We start from the raw sequence: 24,253 nt of genomic DNA, 5'->3' as shown, positions 1-24,253 counted from the left end.
CATCAGTACTAGGTACCCCATTCACAAACCCATGGCCGTGTTTGAGGGGGGGCGGTGAATACACAACTATAATTTGCCAACAACATGTACACCGAGGAGTGTATAGGAAACTCCACACATGTTTGTCTCCACAGACACACCACAGGTAAGGTCTATCTACAATTAGAAGTCAGCAAACCCTAGAGCACTCATAGGGTCAGACATGCCAGGAAAAGCAGTGCTTGGTACACAACATATACTTCCAGTGAGGCCTGACTTACATCAGACACAGAGTTGCTAGAACACCCATGATCATGAATTGCATGCACACCTTGGCCATTGCACTCAGGTTCCACAGACTTGTTGCACTACATGTGGAAGTACATGCTGCTAGGAGGTTCTACCTACTGTTTCAAAATAACATAGGTAAATAGGGAAGCAGATGTCTGTTGGAAAGCTATTTGCTGTACCAATCTTAGAGAATGTGGGTCTGACAGGCTGACTAAATTAGGGCTGACTTCCAGTGCGACTCTTGGTGATACAAGTGTCATACACATGACTATCCCCTGTACTCACAGTGGGGCCTACAGGGATGTCCTACAATCCCTACATGATACCATTGGATACGCATTGGCAAACTCAAAACATGTGAGAACTGCATTCCCACTCATGGAACAAGAGAAAAGCTTGCCCAACGCATCACACCTTGCTATGCGTCCAACTCACACGAGTCCATAACCAGCAAACACAACACATAACAGACATATCAACACTTACTGGAGTGGTCGGGGTCCTCAAATGTCGACACTTCTCCCACAGTGTAGGGTGCCGGTCCACCTGTAAGGTAGGGAAGGAAGAAATGTGCTCAAAATCTGTGCACAGTGCAACAATTTCATAAACATTTACAATGTGTAGGCTTAATAATGAAATGGCAGCCATTCAGACATGATGGTACTGCATCTGATATATCACGGCCAACTTGTACATAGCATGGGTCTCCTGTGACAGTTACACACATATCTGCACACATACATTGGCCCTAACTATCATGTGGTTGCAAACATGCCCCATAATTGGTGAGCACTAAAAAATATGGAGTGTAATCGTCTCATCATGTGCATCCAAGAGAGACATCCAAAGACTGGTTACTTTACGACTACATTACTAGTCAAACATGCCTTGTGGCCATGACTCATTTATTGCACATAGGCCCAATGTACAGAGGGAGGGGCAGGGACTTTTGTAAGCCATCCTGTTGTTACAGTATAGTCAATTGATGTGGCCCAGCTATGGTGATTTTCACCAACCATGGAGATGTGAGGCCATGTGCATACACTTGGACTGCCATCCATATTTGGATTGTGGCTCAACTAATTCCAACAAACATCTTAAAATGTTAGCTGAGGGCACCTTACGCCTTTTCACGATGTTTTCAAATCAAGAACTGACATGTATCCAAAAAGATCAAGGAACACAATAATCCCACACATTCATAGTACTTCTGTGAACGCTTTCCTTCCACACTCACCAGACTCACATGAGACATATGTCTGAGCCACTTTGCTATTATCAATTGACGTGAAGGCAGCACTAATTTTCAGCATCATGTAGTGATTCTAAAGTCAGTCTAGCAATTGCGTCAACATAGTTGGCCTAAATGTTGGTACATCTGTATTTCTCTGTCAATAGTACCCTATATAGACATGATTGGCTCATATTTTGTTAGCTGTTCTGACAAAAAAGCAGCACCAATTTCCTTCATGGAAAAGTAACCTGTAAGTTTGCTGAGCACGTGCTACCTGACAGCTAGCAATTGTGATCCTTGCCATAGCGCATCAATGATCCCCTTATATTTCCCCAGCATTACACACAGTCAGCAAGTTAGCTGGCAGACAATGCACTAATCCCCTGATGTCACTACAGAGCATTTAATAGTGCACATTAACATAATTCGTACTCACCAACAGTGCCACCAATCATGATTCCCAGGTGGTCCAAGAGATCCTGCTCCCTGGTGATGAGGTCAGCCCACTGGTGCTTCAGCTAGTGGTCACTCCTCTGGCTGGCATACACACGCTGCAGGTGATGCAGCACCTTTCCCCACCGGATTCTGCGCGCCTCTGTCGGATACCCTGTATCACCCTGCCCCCTGCCTGGATCATGAGCGGCAAGAAATGCGCCTCCAGCCAGATGAAGCCCCCAACTCCTCTTCCCCCATCCTGCCAAGACGTGGCCTACCAGACATACTTATAAGTGATATGGAATAGGGGTAAAAGAAATAGAAAGGGGAAAAGGGGAAAAGTAGGGGTACAAAGACAGGAAAAAAAGTAAACATAAACACTAAAAGAGCCCAACTATCCCCAAACTAACACTACCCACAACAGACTCCCACAAACAAGAAAAACACAAGATAAAAGGACAAATGTAGACAAAACACAGTAGTACAGTATACACAAACAATATTTATTTCACAAATTGACAAAATAGATAGCACACAGGACAAAAACAGCACAAAATCTCAGGACAACACTCTACACAGCCTAGAAGGATCATAGACTGCAAAGTGAAAGTGAAAGTACACCCACTGTACATGATCTCTAAACAGGATATCCTATTACATCACTTCCTGTATGAAAAGTCCCGCCTTTTTCGCGTTATGCTTAATTTTTTGTTTACCAAAACTGTATTTGCGTCATTTTTTTTGATGCACAGACGTGAATATTAACCCGCATCCACATAATGATACATGGACTGTACAAATATCTGGATGCCAGGTTGTGTAAAATGCAGCATGCCACAATTATCTGGCACACCTTCTTCGGTGAGTAGTACAGGGATCCACCTGTTAGATGGAGGAACCAGAATATGGCCTTCAGGAGGCCAAACGTCCTCTCAATAATCCGCCTAGTTTGCCCATGTGCCTCATTGTAGTGTTCCTCTGCCCTTTTCCTGGCATTCCTCACTGGGGTCAGTAGCCATGAGAGGTTGGGATAACCAGAGTCACCTGCAAATGTCGAGGGATATCTGTTAGACACATACTAACCCTTTAGGATGACCCCATACCCAGACACCTACTCATACTGTGTGGGGACCTTGGGCTCACCTATTAGCCACACCCGGTGCCTCTGGAGTTGGCCCATCACATAAGGGATACTGCTATTCCTCAAAATGTAGGCATCATGCACAGAGTCAGAATACTTGGCATTCATATGAGAGATGTACTGGTCTGCCAAAAACACCATCTGCACATTCATAGAATTGTTGTAATTTAGTAGCGATTAGATTTAGCATTAGCAGAATACATCTTGTATTTAGCAACTATTGTGAACATTTTGCAGAATCCATTTCTATTCATGGCAGCCATTTTCTCTGCCTCATGCTGCCATGTGCTCGCCAAGTGCTCTGTCCTACCTTCCTGTTAACTACTCATGAAAATCTGTCTAGTGACAAGTTATGTTTAGCATCTCCTACTTTGCACATGCCCAGTAAGGTCTGCAGCTGTTAGTAACTAGTAACCAACAGTAATGTGTTTACTAGTCCTTGAAAACTGATAGCCCCTCCTACCTGTCGACTGTGCATTTCCATATGACCTTATATGTATATAAGTCTTGCTTCTATAATTGTACCACCTTCTTTTTAGCCCCTGCGTGGGTATATAAGGACCATGCTCTCTTAGTTCAGTGTGCTACTTCAAACATTACCGAAGGGTGCTTTTTTGAACTGTAGTACCACCTCATGAGGTTTAATAAACTTTGTCTTTTATTTCAGTTTCTGTGCCAACTTCTTCCTATATGGTCTGAGGACTTTGTGCAGAGAAGGGTGAACCCCTTGCACTAGTAGGCCTTGCTGAGGCTTACTTTGACAAATTGGCGCCCGAACAGGGACTCATCGGTGACTCGGACGCCCAACGGATTGGTCGCGACGAAGGATTGGGATCTCGCTGCGGACAATCAATGCCTGAGGAGACCCGAGTCTTGGCAACCACGGCGTTTTTCCCTTCTTTCTGATTTGACCATCCAGGTGGCGCCGGTCCTCGACTGAGATCCTTTTTGTTCATTCGTTGTGCAGTGACCATTTGGTCGATTTTAGGACTTGGCAGTTGGAACCTGGACGCCCTGTGATTGGTAAGAGCCGTTTTACGGCACTTGCTGTGGGTTTTGATGCCTTTGTTTCACCACTTACTGTGGCTCTTGTGTTTTGGGTGACTAGTCAATTTGTGTCCTTTGAATTGATATATAAATTGCCATTTATAGAGGCAGATAATGAGGAGAATTTTCTCCAATTTAATTTTGATTTGAACGGCACATTGTACTAGAGGTACTTTAAGTGCTACTTTGATTATAATACTGCATATTCTGCACTATTTTTGGCATGCCTGTTTTTAGCGCACTTCGTAGGATGTGTTGCTTTTGTAATGGTACCAATTTGAGACTGGAAGAATCGCAACCGGCACCCCCAGAGGGGACGCCCAATAGAGATATGTATGTTAAACATGGTCTTTCTTCTATAATGTACAGCACATTATGAAATAAATACACTCGTTCGGATCCTGAGTTATGTTGGCCTATGCATGGGTCATTTGATTTGCGAAAGAGTGAGTATGTGGAACAATGTATGTGTAAGCGAAGGTCTAGGCACGATATGTTTGACTGTGTACAAATGTGGGAGAAAGAAGTGCGTGGAAAAGTGAAGTGTGAGCAAGCCTTGCTTGAGAAAGAGCAGCGGAAGAATGTATGTGTGAGAGCACCGGAAATGAGAAATAAATAAATAAACTATTTAAAGAAGATAGAAGAGAAAGAACGTAAATTACAGGTAACTGGCCAATACACTGTTCGGCAACCTCTCTATCCTATCCTTAATAAACCGCATGATGATTTTTTGTTACTAGATCGCCCTCCACCTCCGTATTTAGTTCCTTCTGCCCCTCATGAGTTAGCTGAGGTCTCCGGTTAGGAGCAACAGAAGATACGAGACAGTCGCTCTATGTTGCCTGCTGACCGTGCATTTGAGCTTAGATCTATTGCTCGTAAAGCAATTCGTAGCGTTGTCTCTGCTTCTGAACTTTTAGACAACATGAAAGGGTGGACGGAAAAGGAGCAGCTATATTTTACTGAGGCATTTGGCACAGAAGTTATTGAACTATTTCGGAAATATTCTGATGAGTTAGAGCCCGATGATGTAGCAGCTGATCATAAGCAAATGCGTGATGGTCTTTTTGTTTTCTCCCAGGTGGCTGATGCAATCAGGCGTTTGGTGAAATTATGTGTTGCGGCCGTCCGTTTGCAAGAGGAGAAAAGGGCCATGGATGTAGTTGCACAGACATCTCAGACCGGCGGGATGCAAGCTTCCATCTTCGGAACAGATAAGACTATGATAGTTCATGCAAAACCAATGCGGGAGGCCGCGGCTTTGTATGTTCCTCCTAAAGGATCGGGTACAAGTGATGATAAAACGTCTGTTGATGTTAAGGGTTATTTTATTCATAATTGGGTGTATACTCCTTGGAATAGGGCAGATGTAATGGCACTTAAAACAGCATTACCTGACCCGCGGAAAAATCCAGCCGCCTTTTATGAGGAAGTTGAGGGAGCAATTAGTTCTTGTACTATGACTTTGGCTGACATTGTTTTATTTTTCGGATTGATATTACCACCAGATATGTGGAGAACTGTTCATAAAGTTGATGATCGTGTAGTTTTTGGGCCATCATGGAAAAAATTAGAACAGATGGACGGGGATAGGGAACCTGCGAAAAAAACGTATCAGTTGATTCTAGATCTTCCCGCAGCCATATTAGTTAAGTTAAAAATGATTATTCCCCCTAAAAAGATAGATTGGACTGTTTTAGCGTCTTGTAAGCAAAAGGCAGTTGAATCGGTCTCAGATTTCTTTACACGCTTTGAAGAAGCATTTCATGATTTTAGCGGCCAGTTATTGTCAGATGATACGGGCAGACATTTGTTCGTCCATAAATATGTCGCAAATCCGTTACCAGGAATAGCTAGTCATCTAAAAGCTAGTGAAAGTTCATGGACTACCTCTACTCCGGTTTCTCTTTAGACTATGGCTCAGTATTATGAACGTCAGGAATTAGAAGCAAAAGGTAGCAAGGATAAAAAGATTAAATAATTAAAGACAAAGGTTATGTTGGCTCAAGCTTATGGTCTGCCTTTTAGAGGTAGTGATAGAGGTGGACGTGGATCTTATGGTTCTTAGTACACTCGTTCGAACTTGTCGGTTGATCAGTGTGCGTATTGTAAGAAATGTGGGCATTGGGTTGCCGATTGTCCAGCACTACATGTTCAGCAGTGTTCACGTGGTCGAGGACAAATGAGAAATCGCTCAGGATATTTAGGGCCTAGAAGAAGCACAAATGATCATGCTAGGGTTGATGCTAATGTACGAGGGAAGGACGGGTTTAACACTTTTGATAGACTGAACCAATACCAGATGTCTAACTATGTGCAGCCTGATTTCCAAGATTCTGCTTATGCATAGGATTGCCTAGGATGGGGTAAGGAATCAGTTGAAGTTCCAGTAGATCAGGGAGGTCCGTATGTTACAGCACATTTTTTGGGTTCTACTGATCAGTTTCTGGTTGATAAAGGAGATACTCGTAGCACCTTGTCTAACCAATTGTTTCAAAGGGCTCCCCTGTCTGGCTTAACCATTACATCGATAGGTTTTGATGGAACGCCTTCCACTAGCCCATTGTCACAACCACTTGCATTCCATGTTGATAAATTTACTGCTCCATGTCCGTTGTTGATTTCTCCAAATACACCAGACAATATTGGGGGTCTTGATATGCTCAAGTATTTCAGGGCTACAATACGATGCTCTCCTGAAGGGGTGCGTGTTATTTTGAATGATAATCATCCTGTGATGGAAAGAGTTTGTCTTGTTAAAGAGGATATTGCATTAGCTTCACTCCCTAGTACTTTGTGGGCTACTTCAGATACTGATGTGGGACAAATGAATATTCCACCGGTACATATTAGTGTCAAGGAGGGAGCTGTATTGCCACGTTTGCCTCAATGCAAAATTTCATAGGAGGGCGAAGAAGCACTCACACGAATTGTGCATGATCTTATTGCAGTTGGAGTTGTTGAGGAAGTTCCGTATAATGTTTGTAACAGTCTGATTCTTCCTATTCTGAAAAAGGATACTGATACTAGGATTTACCGATTAATTATTGATTTACGAGAAGTGAATAAGATTGTGGTACCACAATATCCTGTGGTATCTGACATCAGGACACTTCTTACTTTGGTTCCCCCGACAGCAACTATGTTCTCTGTGATAGACTTGAAGAATGCTTTCTTTTCGAATCCTATTCATCCTGACAGCCGATATTTGTTTGGTTTTACTTTGAATAAACAATCATATAGATTTTGCAGAGTTCCTCAAGGCAATACTGAGAGTCCTAGGCCCATATTTATACTTTTTGCGTCAAAAATATTACCGCCGGCTAACGCCATTTTGGTGCGCCGTGCGGGCGTCATATTTATACTTTGATGCACGGCGGCGCAAACAACAGGTGGGAGTCATTATTTTTGACGCACACCGCGGCGTCAAGTCGTAAAGGAAAACAACATTAACGTGGCGGAATGCGCCATTTTTTTTGACGCAATAGCATCAAAAAACCAGCGAACACAGCCATTTCACCAGAAGAGAGCCAAAATGGATCCCAGATGCCACTACAGACCCCAGGAAGATGACAGCAGACCAGGAACCAGCCAGGAGGACCCACACAAGAACCAGGACACTTTTAAGAAGAAAAGAAAGAGTTGCTTTAGTGCAGAGGAGCAGGAAATTCTGGTTAAAGAGGTGACGGAACACCAGCACCAACTGTTTGTCACATCAAAGTTGCCAATCAGTAGGAGAGAGGCCGTATGACAACAAATTGTCGACAAGATTAACAGTGTGGCTGAAGTACTCAGAACAGTCATCGAGTGCAAGAAACGCTGGCATGACTGCAAGCGCAGGACCAAGGAAAAGATGGCCAGGAACAGGAAGGCAGCACTGCAGACTGGAGGGGGGAGTCCAGCACACCAGGAGGCCCTGGACCACATGGAGGAGATGGTTGCAGCCATCATCCCTGAGGAGATCGTCACAGGGATTCAAGGACAGGACAGCACAGACTACCAGGAGACAACGCACATGCAGGGTAAGTCGCATGGGGAATTAAAATGCAATAATGTCATCTACAACTGGGGGGGGGAATACCGACCACTAAATGCATGGAAGTCATCTAATACATGGAGTGGCATGGGTAAAGGGGTACGGCAGGGGGGCATGGCCCGTTCTGAGAAGACCTGGGGCACACCATTACACAACACCAACAACAGTCCCATGGGGGCATGCTGTCATGCCAACGATGGAGCAAAGGGAAAGCCACGCAAGGAGGGAAGCCCACTACGTCAAACTGACATCCCGGCACACGTCAGCCAACATACCCCCTACATTAACTAGGGCCCTATTAGCAATCCTCTAGCCATACCGACAACTGGAATGTAACTGCGACAACAGTTGCCACTACCACCTCTGCTCTGTGTGCAGCTCAAGTAGCCAATGGCAGTAACCTCCCCATGGATCATACACACCTAAATTAGGGGGTGAGGATGACAACTGCAACAATCCCCAGAAACAAGACAAAGGCCACAGTACTCTCAAATGTCAATGCCCATAGTTGTCGCAAACATCAGCCAATGTAAACAACAATAGGAGCTACACAGCACTAAGGACACACCCATGCTGCATATGTCAGGGTCCATCCTGTGCCTGGGTAACAATGCAACATCCCAAATGTCATACTGCTCAGACAACAGCATTGAGGAGGGGACACATGTAACTGGTCACTGAAATACACCTGCACAGTCAGAGGATGAAATAGGACACTGATACGATAATCAGGGCAATCCAATGTAACACACATTCCCCAACATCAGTAGGACACATTAACAATGTCAACATCCATATGGGCTCATAACATTGCCATGCATAGGATATGCCACATGTTAATTGCATTTAAGTGGATGTGAAAGATCAGAGATTGGGGCAGGTCCAGATTGTTAAGTGTGTTGCCAGGGCCATCAGTACACCCACAGCCAGTGAAAGGTCTCACCATGAGAATGGATGTACACGGAGGGTCGAGTAGGAAAAGAAGGTGGCAATTCTCTATTTGGCATAAATCAACACCTAGAGGCGATGAGGCTGACAAGTCTGATAACTCAATAACATACATGTGACACACAGGTGGGCAATAGGCCTGGAAGAATGCCCATCTGAAGGACTGGAGAAATTAACACAAAACAAGATCACAAAGTGAATTTATCAAAAGGCAGGCACGTCACATCAAAATTGCCACAACACAGACACACTAATTGTACCCTATTTCATTGCAGAGGAAGATGGATCTGCTGCCGATATGCCTGTCCCAGATTTCCCTGATGACATGGATGACGAGCCGATAAACATTCCCCAGGAGACTATCCAGAAACCCTCCAGACCCCACCTTCAGTCACAAGGAGGAGCACAGAACAAGCAGCCATCGCAGAGGATCCACCCACCACCCCAATTGTAAGACCTGCCAGCTCCAATACAGCTGAGGACTCAGACGACACTGGCACCAGCTTTGAGAGAATTGTAGTTGGAGTACAGCGGGAGCTGGCCAAGGAGGTGTGGGTGGGGATGCAAACTATGGCAGCCAGCCTTGAGGGGGTGCATTCGTGCATGATGTCATCTGCAGATCAGGCAGCAGCTATGCAAGCCCTAACATCCATACTGCAAGGACTACAAGAAACTGTCAAGGAATTCACCACTGCAGTAAGGGAGTTGCCACAACACCTCGCACCCCAAACCTTCCACTGCATGCACAAATGCAATCATGACTCTCTCAGGGCCGACCTGGCTGCCTACCATTGTGATGTGGCTGCTATTCTCAAGAACCAGCAGACCCTCCTTGCTGCAGTGCTGCCCTTCAGACCGTTACAGGGAGCAGCGACCGGGATGTCTGACTCCATGTCTTCTAACACTGAGGTGTGTGTTGCCCCTTCACAACCAACAACAAGGACAAAGCAGGCAACACACACATCAGAAGAAGAAGACATGAAACAGATCACATTCACAAGGAAAATGACCCGGAAGCACTAGTCCCTGCCACATGGCCCACATTTACCAAGGTCCTGCGCATTGTAACTTGCCAGTCTAGCAACAACTTTACTCGAGCACTGTTCTGAAAACCACTGTATATCTTGTCACCAAGCCCAGTGATTGTCCCTCTCCTACTCATTGCCAAATCCTGTCCCTCTGCACTGTCTGAAACATCAACCCCAGCATATCAAAAGCATTTCCGTAACCCCTTGTGTTGGATCCCAATTTAAAATGTCACTATAATGGACTCACAATCATGGACAATGTACAGATAGCACAACAGCACGTTTCAATAAATAGCATTTACACAACAAATCTGTCTCTGGGTAATGTGACATATCAACTGTGAAGTAGATAACTGAAATGTGCCTACTGTCAAATTACGTAGCTTGTCAATGCAACTGTCCTGATAATATGTAGTCAGAGAATTCTGCACAGTGCCCATGATTGCATCATACTCTGCCCTTCCTGAGGGACAAATCGGATGAAGTGAGAAACCATACACCACCATGCTGTGTTGGACAGAAGAATGCTTCCTCAGGGGATAACTAAGTCAGTAAATAGTGGTCGCAAAATGTTGTAAACATATAAAAATCACACAACAAACATGCCACACTAATATAAGTAAACACTAAAAAAACTGCACAAATGAAGGTGTCTGAGTTAACATACAAATAGGTAATCATGCCGAACTGTGTCACAAATGATGTATGAGGGTCATGAAGACAAGAATACAACATTGCCAATGAGAACTCATCTTATAAGGGTGTGCATGATCATCACACTGCAGTCAGACCTAAAACTGTTTCCCCAATATCAAGTCTGGAAGTACTGTTAGTGACTTTGAAAACACACTTATCAACAGAAACACATTGGGATCCATATTAACTGTGATTGGTGGTTGCAACAAAGGGTCGACACTTTGCAAGGTAGCTCTGGGCTAGCTGCCAATCGTACAGCTCAGTTGGGATTTGTTTGTAGCATAGGACACAGATGTTATAGTACCAAATTGATGTACACTGAATCCAAACCCACGATCAAGTACCATTCAACACATACTATTAAGGGGTAACCAAATATTTATTAAATGCTAACCACAGATGAGGAAACTGAGGGAAAAATCTTACCTACCCTAATCTACCCTGACTACTCATTACCCACAACTGTCCCTAACTAACCTAAGCTACACTTACTTATCACATGTAACGAAATGTTCTAAACATCTACCCCCCACCCCCCTTATGAGACGGGACACATGGAGGACAACACATACTAACCTAAACACATACTATACTATACATATATAATTTTTTGTAAACTTTTTTTTTTACATTTTTTTTTTTAACACACAAGAACCCCAACATAGCCCCCACCCACCCACACACTTAGTAAGTAAAAATATAAAGAATGAGGACCCCCCTCCCACTAACACTAACTAAACTAACAGCCTATACTAACCTAACACTAAGCCCCCTAAGCCCACTAACTATAAGAACAAGGAAAGAGGATGGAGGGAAGGGAATCATGTCCATCAAAAAAAGTGTCTAGAGGTTGGCCCTCCGGAGGGTGCTCTTAATGGACTTGACCCGCCGGTTAATGTGCCGCACGTCAGGCTCAGGTGGCTCAACTTGCGCAGCACTTTGTCCATCTTATGTTCCATTCTGTTGAAGGCTGCAGGGTCAACAGATGGAGCAGTGGCAGTCTGGGTACCGGTGGAGGAGGTCTGTGTGGGTGTGGTGCCAGGCCTAGTGGGCTGTCCTGCACCGGTGGCAATGCTGGGGCCAGGAAGTCCAGCAGATGTTGGACCAACAGTGGCAGCTGTGGGTGGGGCCACCTGGCTCGTATTGGTGGTTGTGCTGGTGGTGGCTGTGGTGGGCAAAGTAGGCGCCCACCCTGTGGGAAGGCTCTCCATGCCCCGGAGGCCCGTTCATAGCGATATCGCCGGGCCATCCTCCAGAACCCCGACTCCACCAGCATGATGTGCTGGTATCTCATGGCCCGGCGCTGGAATTCACGGACCTGGTCAGGAGTTATGTTTGCAGCTGTGAAGACAAATGCAGATATTCTACATTAGTAACTGCATTGTGTGAAATGGCACAGCAAGTTAATCAGACATTACATCTACTGTACTTGTAACAGCTCATATCACAATACAGGGCATTGAATGTCCCTGAGGTAGTATATGGCAGGCCAGACTACAAAGGTCACATCACACAAAGCACATCCATAACCTACAAGATGGGTAATAACTGGCTTTGACTTGCAATCTGAGTTCTGCCAGTTATCATCTAAGAATCATGCTGCATATCCTCCGCCAAGACCTATGCTACAAATGTCAGTGTACGGAAAGCAAAACTGAAGCCACATGGTCTGCAAGTTGTAACTGGACTTGCCATTATAGTACCAAGTGCCAAACCTGAGTGTGTATACTAGTATGCAACCAAACCGTCACTTATTCACATGTATGTGTAACATACTCGTAGCATCAGTACTAGGTACCCCATTCACAAACCCATGGCCGTGTTTGAGGGGGGGCGGTGAATACACAACTATAATTTGCCAACAACATGTACACCGAGGAGTGTATAGGAAACTCCACACATGTTTGTCTCCACAGACACACCACAGGTAAGGTCTATCTACAATTAGAAGTCAGCAAACCCTAGAGCACTCATAGGGTCAGACATGCCAGGAAAAGCAGTGCTTGGTACACAACATATACTTCCAGTGAGGCCTGACTTACATCAGACACAGAGTTGCTAGAACACCCATGATCATGAATTGCATGCACACCTTGGCCATTGCACTCAGGTTCCACAGACTTGTTGCACTACATGTGGAAGTACATGCTGCTAGGAGGTTCTACCTACTGTTTCAAAATAACATAGGTAAATAGGGAAGCAGATGTCTGTTGGAAAGCTATTTGCTGTACCAATCTTAGAGAATGTGGGTCTGACAGGCTGACTAAATTAGGGCTGACTTCCAGTGCGACTCTTGGTGATACAAGTGTCATACACATGACTATCCCCTGTACTCACAGTGGGGCCTACAGGGATGTCCTACAATCCCTACATGATACCATTGGATACGCATTGGCAAACTCAAAACATGTGAGAACTGCATTCCCACTCATGGAACAAGAGAAAAGCTTGCCCAACGCATCACACCTTGCTATGCGTCCAACTCACACGAGTCCATAACCAGCAAACACAACACATAACAGACATATCAACACTTACTGGAGTGGTCGGGGTCCTCAAATGTCGACACTTCTCCCACAGTGTAGGGTGCCGGTCCACCTGTAAGGTAGGGAAGGAAGAAATGTGCTCAAAATCTGTGCACAGTGCAACAATTTCATAAACATTTACAATGTGTAGGCTTAATAATGAAATGGCAGCCATTCAGACATGATGGTACTGCATCTGATATATCACGGCCAACTTGTACATAGCATGGGTCTCCTGTGACAGTTACACACATATCTGCACACATACATTGGCCCTAACTATCATGTGGTTGCAAACATGCCCCATAATTGGTGAGCACTAAAAAATATGGAGTGTAATCGTCTCATCATGTGCATCCAAGAGAGACATCCAAAGACTGGTTACTTTACGACTACATTACTAGTCAAACATGCCTTGTGGCCATGACTCATTTATTGCACATAGGCCCAATGTACAGAGGGAGGGGCAGGGACTTTTGTAAGCCATCCTGTTGTTACAGTATAGTCAATTGATGTGGCCCAGCTATGGTGATTTTCACCAACCATGGAGATGTGAGGCCATGTGCATACACTTGGACTGCCATCCATATTTGGATTGTGGCTCAACTAATTCCAACAAACATCTTAAAATGTTAGCTGAGGGCACCTTACGCCTTTTCACGATGTTTTCAAATCAAGAACTGACATGTATCCAAAAAGATCAAGGAACACAATAATCCCACACATTCATAGTACTTCTGTGAACGCTTTCCTTCCACACTCACCAGACTCACATGAGACATATGTCTGAGCCACTTTGCTATTATCAATTGACGTGAAGGCAGCACTAATTTTCAGCATCATGTAGTGATTCTAAAGTCAGTCTAGCAATTGCGTCAACATAGTTGGCCTAAATGTTGGTACATCTGTATTTCTCTGTCAATAGTACCCTATATAGACATGATTGGCTCATATTTTGTTAGCTGTTCTGACAAAAAAGCAGCACCAATTTCCTTCATGGAAAAGTAACCTGTAAGTTTGCTGAGCACGTGCTACCTGACAGCTAGCAATTGTGATCCTTGCCATAGCGCATCAATGATCCCCTTATATTTCCCCAGCATTACACACAGTCAGCAAGTTAGCTGGCAGACAATGCACTAATCCCCTGATGTCACTACAGAGCATTTAATAGTGCACATTAACATAATTCGTACTCACCAACAGAGCCACCAATCATGATTCCCAGGTGGTCCAAGAGATCCTGCTCCCTGGTGATGAGGTCAGCCCACTGGTGCTTCAGCTAGTGGTCACTCCTCTGGCTGGCATACACACGCTGCAGGGGATGCAGCACCTTTCCCCACCGGATTCTGCGCGCCTCTGTCGGATACCCTGTATCACCCTGCCTGGATCATGAGCGGCAAGAAATGCGCCTCCAGCCAGATGAAGCCCCCCAACTCCTCTTCCCCCATCCTGCCAAGACGTGGCCTACCAGACATACTTATAAGTGATATGGAATAGGGGTAAAAGAAATAGAAAGGGGAAAAGGGGGAAAGTAGGGGTACAAAGACAGAAAAAAAGTAAACATAAACACTAAAAGAGCCCAACTATCCCCAAACTAACACTACCCACAACAGACTCCCACAAACAAGAAAAACACAAGATAAAAGGACAAATGTAGACAAAACACAGTAGTACAGTATACACAAACAATATTTATTTCACAAATTGACAAAATAGATAGCACACAGGACAAAAACAGCACAAAATCTCAGGACAACACTCTACACAGCCACACAGCCTAGAAGGATCATAGACTGCAAAGTGAAAGTGAAAGTACACCCACTGTACATGATCTCTAAACAGGATATCCTATTACATCACTTCCTGTATGAAAAGTCCCGCCTTTTTCGCGTTATGCTTAATTTTTTGTTTACCAAAACTGTATTTGCGTCATTTTTTTTGATGCACAGACGTGAATATTAACCCGCATCCACATAATGATACATGGACTGTACAAATATCTGGATGCGGGCTAAATTTCACTCCTGTGCGTCAAAAAAAATGACGCAAATACAGTTTTGGTTGTCAAAAAATGACGCACACCGCTAGGGACGTCAAAATTACAGTGCATTAACTGGTTTGGGGCATTTTTACTTGTTTTTTGGTTATTTTACATTTGGAACATATCAGAGATTGGCTAATTGAAGACAGTATGGTGTTGATGGTGTATGTTCACATGTGTGACATCATACAGCAGCGGAACATGATCTACTACTCCCTTAACAGTATTTTAACAGTTGGCTGATGCAATAGATGGTCATAAGTGTGGCCTACATATATGTGTTGCACAAATTGTGCATGTTTGGCATAAGGAGAGGATAGCAATGTGACGCACATGTGTACAATACCTAAATGCCTTTGGCTCAAATTGTGTGCTTTGACAAGTAATGTGTTGGTTGACCAAGTGTGTGTGTGTGTATCACATGAAGCATAATTGTACATTTGTTTGTATGAATGTGACGTCCATGTGTCCAATCCTTAGATGCAAGTCACATTAGAAATGAGCGAGGGCATGTATTAGTCATACATGTAACAACACCCGTAAAGTGTACTTCCAAATTTTAGGGTCACGTAGACACCACATGTGACATAGCATGCACCAGATGGATGGCAGACGCTTGTTCATGTCAATGGTCCACATTTTCTACATCCTATGTCCTAGAGTATTGGTAAGAGCTTCCTAGGCACTAGTTGGTGAATCCCACAGTGAGTCATACACATGCATTGAGGAAGTGGGTACCATGTTGTTTGCACAGACAGACAAGGGTGAATCTCATTTGTATGATGACACCACAGTTGAGGCCATAGAGGTGAGCCCCAACTATCAACTGGCTGTGGTGGACCAGCATACAAGACAGCACGTGTCCACTTATTTCCAGTGATCAATTGCACATAGGTGTCTTGTTCATGTGTGTGGTCGAATGATGATCCTGTAGATTGTAGATCGGCGCAGACGGAGTATAAATATGCCCTTAGTATATATTGTCAAGCGTTAAAACGACAACTTGATTCTTTTGTTTTGACTGAAGGTGTGGCTCTCATACAATATGTTGATGATATTTTGTTGGCAGCTGATACTCCTGAGCAATGTGAAAAGTGCACTTTGTCCTTACTTTCTTTTCTTGCTTCACACCATCATAAAGTGTCACAAAAGAAATTGCAATATTGTAGACCAAAGGGAACCTATTTAGGTCACCTTTTGTCTAAGGAGGGCCGTGCACTTACATCAGATCGTATTCAAGCAATTTTAGACACACCAGTACCCTTTACTCAGAAAGATGTTCGTGCATTCCTTGGTCTTACTTCTTTTTATAGGCAATGGATATTAGGGTTTTTACACATTGTCAAACCTTTGCTAGCACTTTTGATTAAAGATACTCCAATGCCCCTCCCATGGACAGATGAATGTGAGACTGCTTTCCGGCAGCTACGACAAGCCCTTTGTTCAGCACCAGTGTTAGGTACTCCAGATTACACAAAGCCTTTTGCACTTTACGTACAAGAGAAAGATGGATGTGCATTGTCAGTTTAGTACAGACACATGGCGATAAGCAGCGTCCCTGTGCACATTTTTCAGCAGTACTTGATCCTGTTGATCTAGCGTTGCCTGGGTGTTTTCGTTCAGTTACCGCAACAGCTGTGTCAATACGTCAGAGTGAAGGGATAGTTTTGTCACATAAGCTGTTGGTGTTAGTACCCCATGCGGTTGATGATCTTTTAAATCAAACAAAGATGCAACATTTAACTTGCGCTCGCCTGACAGGATATGAATTGACATTGCTGGCTCCTCACATTACACTGAAGAGATGTGCAACACTAAATCCAGCCACTTTGTTGCCATATCCGGTGACTCAGCCTCAGTCACAAGAAACACATGATTGTATATTCCTTACCGAAGAACAGACAAAGGGTCGTATTGATTTGCAAGATACGCCCCTTCCAGATGCAGACGGGGAATTGTGGGTTGATTGGTCTTGGTTGAAGTTGCCAGATGGTACGACCTCAGCTGCATATGCAATCACCACAATACACACGGTAGTGGAGACAGCTCGTATACCACAGAAGTCAGCTCAAGCAGCTGAACTAATAGCTTTGACAATAGCATGTGAGCTTAGTACTGACTTATGTGTGAACATTTATACAGACAACCGCTATGCTTTTGGAGTGGCTCATGATTTTAGTCTGCTTTGGAAGGAGAGAGGCTTTCTCACATCCCACGGGATGCAGATAATGCACGGAGAATTAGTGCAGAACCTCTTGACTGCATTGACATATCCAAAGAAAATAGCTATTGTGAAATGTAGTAGACACAAGAGAGTGACCTATAAGATAGGGCAAGGTAATGCCCTTGCGGACCGCGTAGCACGTGAGACTGCGATGCAGCGAAGTACTACTTCTATGTATGTAGTGAAGTCACAAGCTGAACGTTGGCATAATGCTAGACACAACGTTTAAATATTCAGAAATCTGCTTCTGTGAAAGAACGTGAGCAATGGTCTGATGAAGGAGAATTGGATAATGAGTGCTCTTGGCGGAATAAGCAGATGGATACATGGAAATTGCCTATAGCTTTTGTGCAACCTATGGTTCAGATGGCACATGGGCTGGCACATGTTGGAATTTCAACAAAAACGAAGTTGCTTACGCAAGTTTGGGAGCATCCAGAAATTTCCAGTACAGCTAGGAGAGTAGAACAGTCTTGTTTGATCTGTTTACAATACAATCCTGGAAAAGGGACACAAACTCCTGCGGGAGGGTTTGCTACACCAACTGCACCATTCGAAGTTCTACAAATGGATTATATTCAGCTTGAACGCTGCAACAATTTAAAGTATGTCTTGGTGGTAGTATGTGCCTTTAGTAAATGGATAGAGGCATACCCCACAAAGGATAATACTGCCATTACCACAGCGAAGGAGCTTTTGAAATAATTTTTCCCTACGTTTGGTGTTTGCAGACCTTTATGGAATGATAACGGACCTCATTTTGTTGGGGAAGTTATTAAGTGTGTCCTGAAAGGATTAGGTATCAAACAGAAGTTCAGTGTGGTTTTCCACCCACAATCAGCAGGGTTGGTGGAAAGGTATAATGCTACTTTGAAGCTGAAGTTAGCGAAGATACAGGCTTCCACATCTTTAACTTGGCCGGATGCATTACTGTTGGCATTATTGTCTATTAGGTCAGTGCCACACTCTCGAACAGGCCTTACGCCTATGAAATAGTATTTGGAAGGCCAATGAACACTTGGGGAGTTCCTAAGCCAAATTCTGGATATGATGTACCTTGTGTCCTGATGAATGATTATTGGGCACAGTTACCCGACAATTTGGTTTCTATTCATCAACAGGTTCTAGAAGCACTTCCTGACAGATCTACAGGTGAAGGCCATTGTGAGAAAACAGGGCTGATTGCAGAGGCCCCATAACTTTTTGCCCCCATTTTCCTCTTTTTGCTGGTGTTTTCCTGACTTTGATGGTGCCCTGGGTACTGCTAACCAGTCCCAGGGCCTGTGCTCTGTGTAAAATGGATATGCAAATTAGGCTAATTATAATTGGCTAAGTTAACCTACCTATAAGTCCCTAGTATATGGTAGGGCATGTAGGTTTAGGGACCACAGCATAGGTGGTGCACACCTAGGTGCACTGCTGAGGTGCCCAGTGTCATTTTAAAAGCAAGCCTGCCTTGCTGGCTGCTTTTAAATTAAAGTTATATGCAAATTCGACTTTGGAATTAAAGGTACTTCCAAAGTCTTAAACTACCTTATTTTTACATATAAGTCACCCCTAAGGTGTGCCCTATGTGCCCCTAGGGCTGGGTGCCATGTAACTATAAGCAGGGACTTTATAAAAATAGATTTATAAGCCCTGGTGAGGTAAAAACAGCCAAATTCGTTTTTCCCTCATTGAAGTAAATGGCCTTCATAGGCTAGATTGGGCAGACTTTATTTTAAATTTTAAAGTCTCCTTAAATGTTACATACCAAGAATTTGGTATCAAATTAATTGTTGTAATAAATCCCACAACTTCCAGTTGTGGGATTTAATATAACTTGTTCAGGTAAAAAGTTTAGACTTTACCTAAAAAGTTTCCAATTTCAGCTCTGCATTGTTTTTGCTGCTGTGCTCTGATTGGCCAGCCTGCAGCAGCTTCTGCCAGGCTGCCTTGATGAGGTGTGAAGTGGCCAGGCTTCACACAAAGGAATGTGCTTGGGGGAGAGAATCTCCCCTCAGCAGATGGTGAGGCAGGAAGGGGGAGGGCTGCCAAACTGGTCTTCAAAGGCAGAGAAGGACATTTGCAGCACCCAGCAACACCCCCACATCCTGCAACCCCAGACAATTAGGTGCCCCCTTGATTAGATTAGGAGAGGGCAGGAGAGGGGTGTGTTTATGATTTTTAGCCACACCAGTGGGTGGGCTCAGCCAGATGTAACCTCCAAAAATCAGATTCAGCCATGTTGGATTTTTAGAGACTGTTGCCTTTTGGGATGGATTTTTGCCACACTTCCCAGGAAGTGGTCATCACAGGGGGACGACCCTGTACCTGATTGGAGGATCAGGACCCCCCTGCTTTTCACCCAGGAGCAAGGATAAAACTGGCAGACCTGCCCCCACACCTCAGATCCCCTCCAGAATTCAACAAGAAAGGAACTAAAGAAGAAGAAGGACTGCCCTGCTGGACCCCTGGCCTGCACCTGGACCCTGCACTCAGAAGGACTGCACCAGCTGCACACTTGGGCTTCACCACAAGAAGGACTTTGCCTGGCTTCAACTGGTTCAAGGAGGGACTCCCTGTTTGTTACAGGTGAAAAATTGCTAAACCAGAGTCCCCTGCACCAACTCCTGAAGAAAGCGACCAGCTGACCACTGTCCAGTGGGCAAAAAGGAGTTTGCGCCAGGTGCATTCTGGGAGTTGAAGTCCGCACCCCCCAAGTACTATCACAGAACTTCTGGACCCTTGGGGTGAGCTGTGGACCCCAAAAGAACCTTAAAAGAACATCTGGGTGAAGCCCCAGAAGTTTGGAAAAGATTTGAGAATTTTTGGAAAAAAGCTCCAGAGAGGGACCGACCCGCCGCGGAAATTCTAGCTGGCTTGCCTCAACCGCGACCCGGCCTGACTTCGTGGTTCGTCCCGGTAAAGAAAAACATCCAAAAAAGAGACTAAGTCCGAACATAAAAAGTTGACCGGGACCTCCCAGCCATCGTATCCGAGAAGGGCTCCATGGACGTCGGATCAAGATCCAGGTTTACCCCGGTCGAAGGATTTTCATCTCGAAAAAACGACTAAGTCAGAAGGTAAAAGTCTCCACCGAGGAAACCCACATCGCGTATCCGGACAAGGGCTCCAGGAGGTCGGATTCAACTGGCAGGTTCGTCCCGGTGAAGAAAAACTTCAAAATAAAGACTAAGTCAGAAGGTAACTTTTTAACCGAGGCCTCCCTCGACCTGTAGCCGAGCAGGGCTCCATCGCGGTCGGCCTGAAAGTTTGACTTTGCCCCGGTCGAGGTGCAACCAGATGACCCGATTGGCGCTTTTTGTTTCTAAGCGCTAGAAAAGTAATATTTCTTTAAAAATTCATATCTCCGGTTCCCCTGAACCGATTTTAATCGTTTTTGTGTCATTTTAAAGATAAAAATATAAACTATTTTTATAAATTGGTTTTGGATTTTTAAACTGTTTCCTGTGTTTTATTTAATTACTGTTTTGTGATATTTGAATGCTTTACACTTTGTCTCCTAAGTTAAGCCTTGACGCTCGTTGCCAAGCTACCAAGGGTTGAGCTGGGATTAATTTACTGAGACCTAACTGTACCTATGTGGAGGTTAGTGGCTTGTTGCTAGGTGTAGGTACCTACCTGCCCTACCAATAACCCATTTTCCAACAGCCATGAACTCTGACCTGGTGATCAGGTGATTATTAATTCCTTTGAAAGATCAAGGAGCTTGGAACCAAGGTGGCGAGGCCCAGAGCAGGTGCTCCTTGCGACAAGGACAGCAGTTCGAGTGACGAACCGAAAGAATTGGGTCCATAGTACTCACTGCAAGAGAGTGCTACCTACCTTGGTGGAACCTGCTGTGCTGACGAGAGATCTTGACTACGGAGAAAGGCTGTGCTATATCACCTGACGAATCTGCGGAGTTCTTCCCGTACCATACGATTTCTGGAGTGTCGCGATATAATTTGAGACTGAGGAAAGAATCTGTAGTGCTGGAAAAAACTGGTTGAGCTACCGCCCTGGGTTAGTGAAATGGAGAGCCAATGTGGCAAGGGGGGGGGAATCAGCCATGCATTAGAGTAGTGACACCCGTCTTGGCCCGTGGTGAAGAAATCCACGGCTGCCCAGAGATAAGCGCTCCAACTATTGTTTTTAATTAATTTCTGGAAGGGTTGATTATCACTGTTGCTAAAATGGATAAGAAAGTGATCATTATTACTATGGGGTTTGTTCTTATTTTGGTGGTTATAGCAATAATCACCTAGTTTGTTGAAAAGATGGCTCCTGCTCGTGAGTTTTTTGTTGCCACTACTCCAGTACCAGAGGATCACTATTACTTTACGCTTCCCTATCAGGAGCAGAAGTACTGTCAATCGTACTTAAATAATACTTTCATTCAGATGTTGCATCATACTCATAATGCTACAAATACTACTAACTGTTGGGTATGTGGAATGATACTTGCTCATCAAAAGAAAGGAGGAACACCTTTCATTCCTCTTCCTTTTTCACACAATGGTTCTTGTCAAGCTTGGTATACGCTTTTGTTTGCATCTGGAAAACGTACAGAGGGCAGACTTCTTTTTCGCCTTAATAAAGTATGCTACCAAAACAAAGATGGGTATCCCCAAGCCAAGGGAACAAAATGGGAATAGGAAGAGTATCAACCGGACAATGTTTCAATACCATATGTCTTCACAAATATAAGAGACTCTGACAAGAAAGAACAATTTGTGATTTCTATTACAAAAACTAAAGCAGATTTATGTATACGTATCATTGGGCGAATTCCAGTGGGGACAAGCGATTGTACCTTGATTTTAACTATTGAGGGTGTAAATAATAGTAGTTTTACAGCTTCATATAATACATATTTTGTTTGTGGTAACTATGGATATTACCAACTACCTGTTGGGTGGTCAGGTGTGTGTTATGTATCTTTTCTATTACCCCCTGTTTTCTTGACACCTGCATCATATCACCGAGATTTTAAACTGTTTAGTGACATCATTAAAAATAGATATTAAAGGACAATAAGTACAAACGAGGTAGACCAAACGGACACTAGCCTGCAACAATATGTTGATTTTAATTTAGGGTTGTTCTCCTTTGTGAGACGATTGACTAGGGTTGTGGAAGCTGTTAGCAATCAGGCAGCTCTGGCACTTGGGAATATTACCAAGGAGCTCCAAATTGCGAGGATTGTAGCACTCCAAAATCATATGGTACTAGATGTGATATTAGCTGATCGAGGTGGTGCATGTCACATCATCGGTAGTAGTTGCTGCGTTTTCATTCCAGATCACTCACCTTCAGTATATGATGCAATATCTAAATTGCATAAAATTGCTGCAGAAGTTCACACAGAGACTAGTACTTGGACATTTTCTGGATGGTTTTGGGCTCTTGTTTCTGCTTGGGGCTGGAAACTACTGACTATCCTGTGTGTAATGATTGCAATATTTTTCACATGCTTTATCTGTATTCAGTGTGGTCCAATGTTCTTCTCCATGTGTATTACTGCTTGTATGCCTACCAAAAGAGATATTACAGAAATGAAAGCACAACACATGTTAGATAAGGAAATAGTTGAAATGATGAGCATAAATATACAAGACGAATATTTAGATTACCCCAGAAAGACGAATGTCCCCTGTTTCCTCATTCACACATCCCCTGTCTCCTCTCCCAGTGTGTCTGTAAGCCCTCCTCCCAAAGTGCACAAACACAGGCACACACCTCAACAGCCTCCAACCCATGCACCTTCACCCAAACTCCTACAACCACTACCTCTTCCTCCACTCCCACACCCCCTCCATCTTCCCATCCCAGTGTGTCAAAAAAACATTTCCTAGCTAACTTTGACCTCTTCCCTACACCTCCCCCTGTCCTTCCCCTAGGCCAGGATGTCTAGATCCCAGCCCAGCACCTCAGCTACCACATCTGCATCTGCTGTGGTCCCTGCTACTCCAGTATGGTCTAAGGGGGTACCCGTCAGATCTGCCAGTGTGCCACCGACAGAAAAGAAGGACCACCCTATTCCACCACCTGCAAAGGTCAAAAAGGGTCCGGCTTCCAGCAGGGGACAGTCACACCACCCACCCAGCAAGGCCTCGCCCAAACACCGGGACAGTGCCAAGGTCCCTGCAGCGACTGTCAAGATGGGGAAGGGCCACAAGCCAAAGGGCAGATCAACTCTGTGCACGATGTCTCCTGGTGAGGGGCTGGTGAACACCATATCATCAGGGATGGCAGTCACATGCACCACAGTCACCACCGCAGCTCCGACCGCCACCTGCACTGCCACCTGCACCGCCACCTGCACTGCCGCAGCCACAACGTCAGTCTGCAGCATCCTCCCCAAGGATCAGCAATCTGAGGCTGGCGGAGACGGTTTGGTGTCTCCATCCACCGCAACAGTCACTTGCACCACGGCCAGGATTGGCAGCATCTCCGCCCAGGCCACCGCCACATGCACCACCATCAGCACCACCACATGCACAGTCGATGCCACTCTGTCGGACGTCAGCCCCATCCAAAGTGTGCAGTTGTCAGAGTCTGCAGGTGACGTCCTGGACCCTGGACACACCACTTGAGACACCACTTCCAGCACTGACACAAAGCAGCAATCGGCCGCCTAAGT

The sequence above is a fragment of the Pleurodeles waltl genome, chromosome 9 (genome assembly GCF_031143425.1).
Source record: "Pleurodeles waltl isolate 20211129_DDA chromosome 9, aPleWal1.hap1.20221129, whole genome shotgun sequence".
NCBI lineage: Eukaryota > Metazoa > Chordata > Amphibia > Caudata > Salamandridae > Pleurodeles > Pleurodeles waltl.
The sequence above is the reverse complement of the archived record's forward strand: the minus strand, read 5'-3'. Positions refer to the sequence as shown.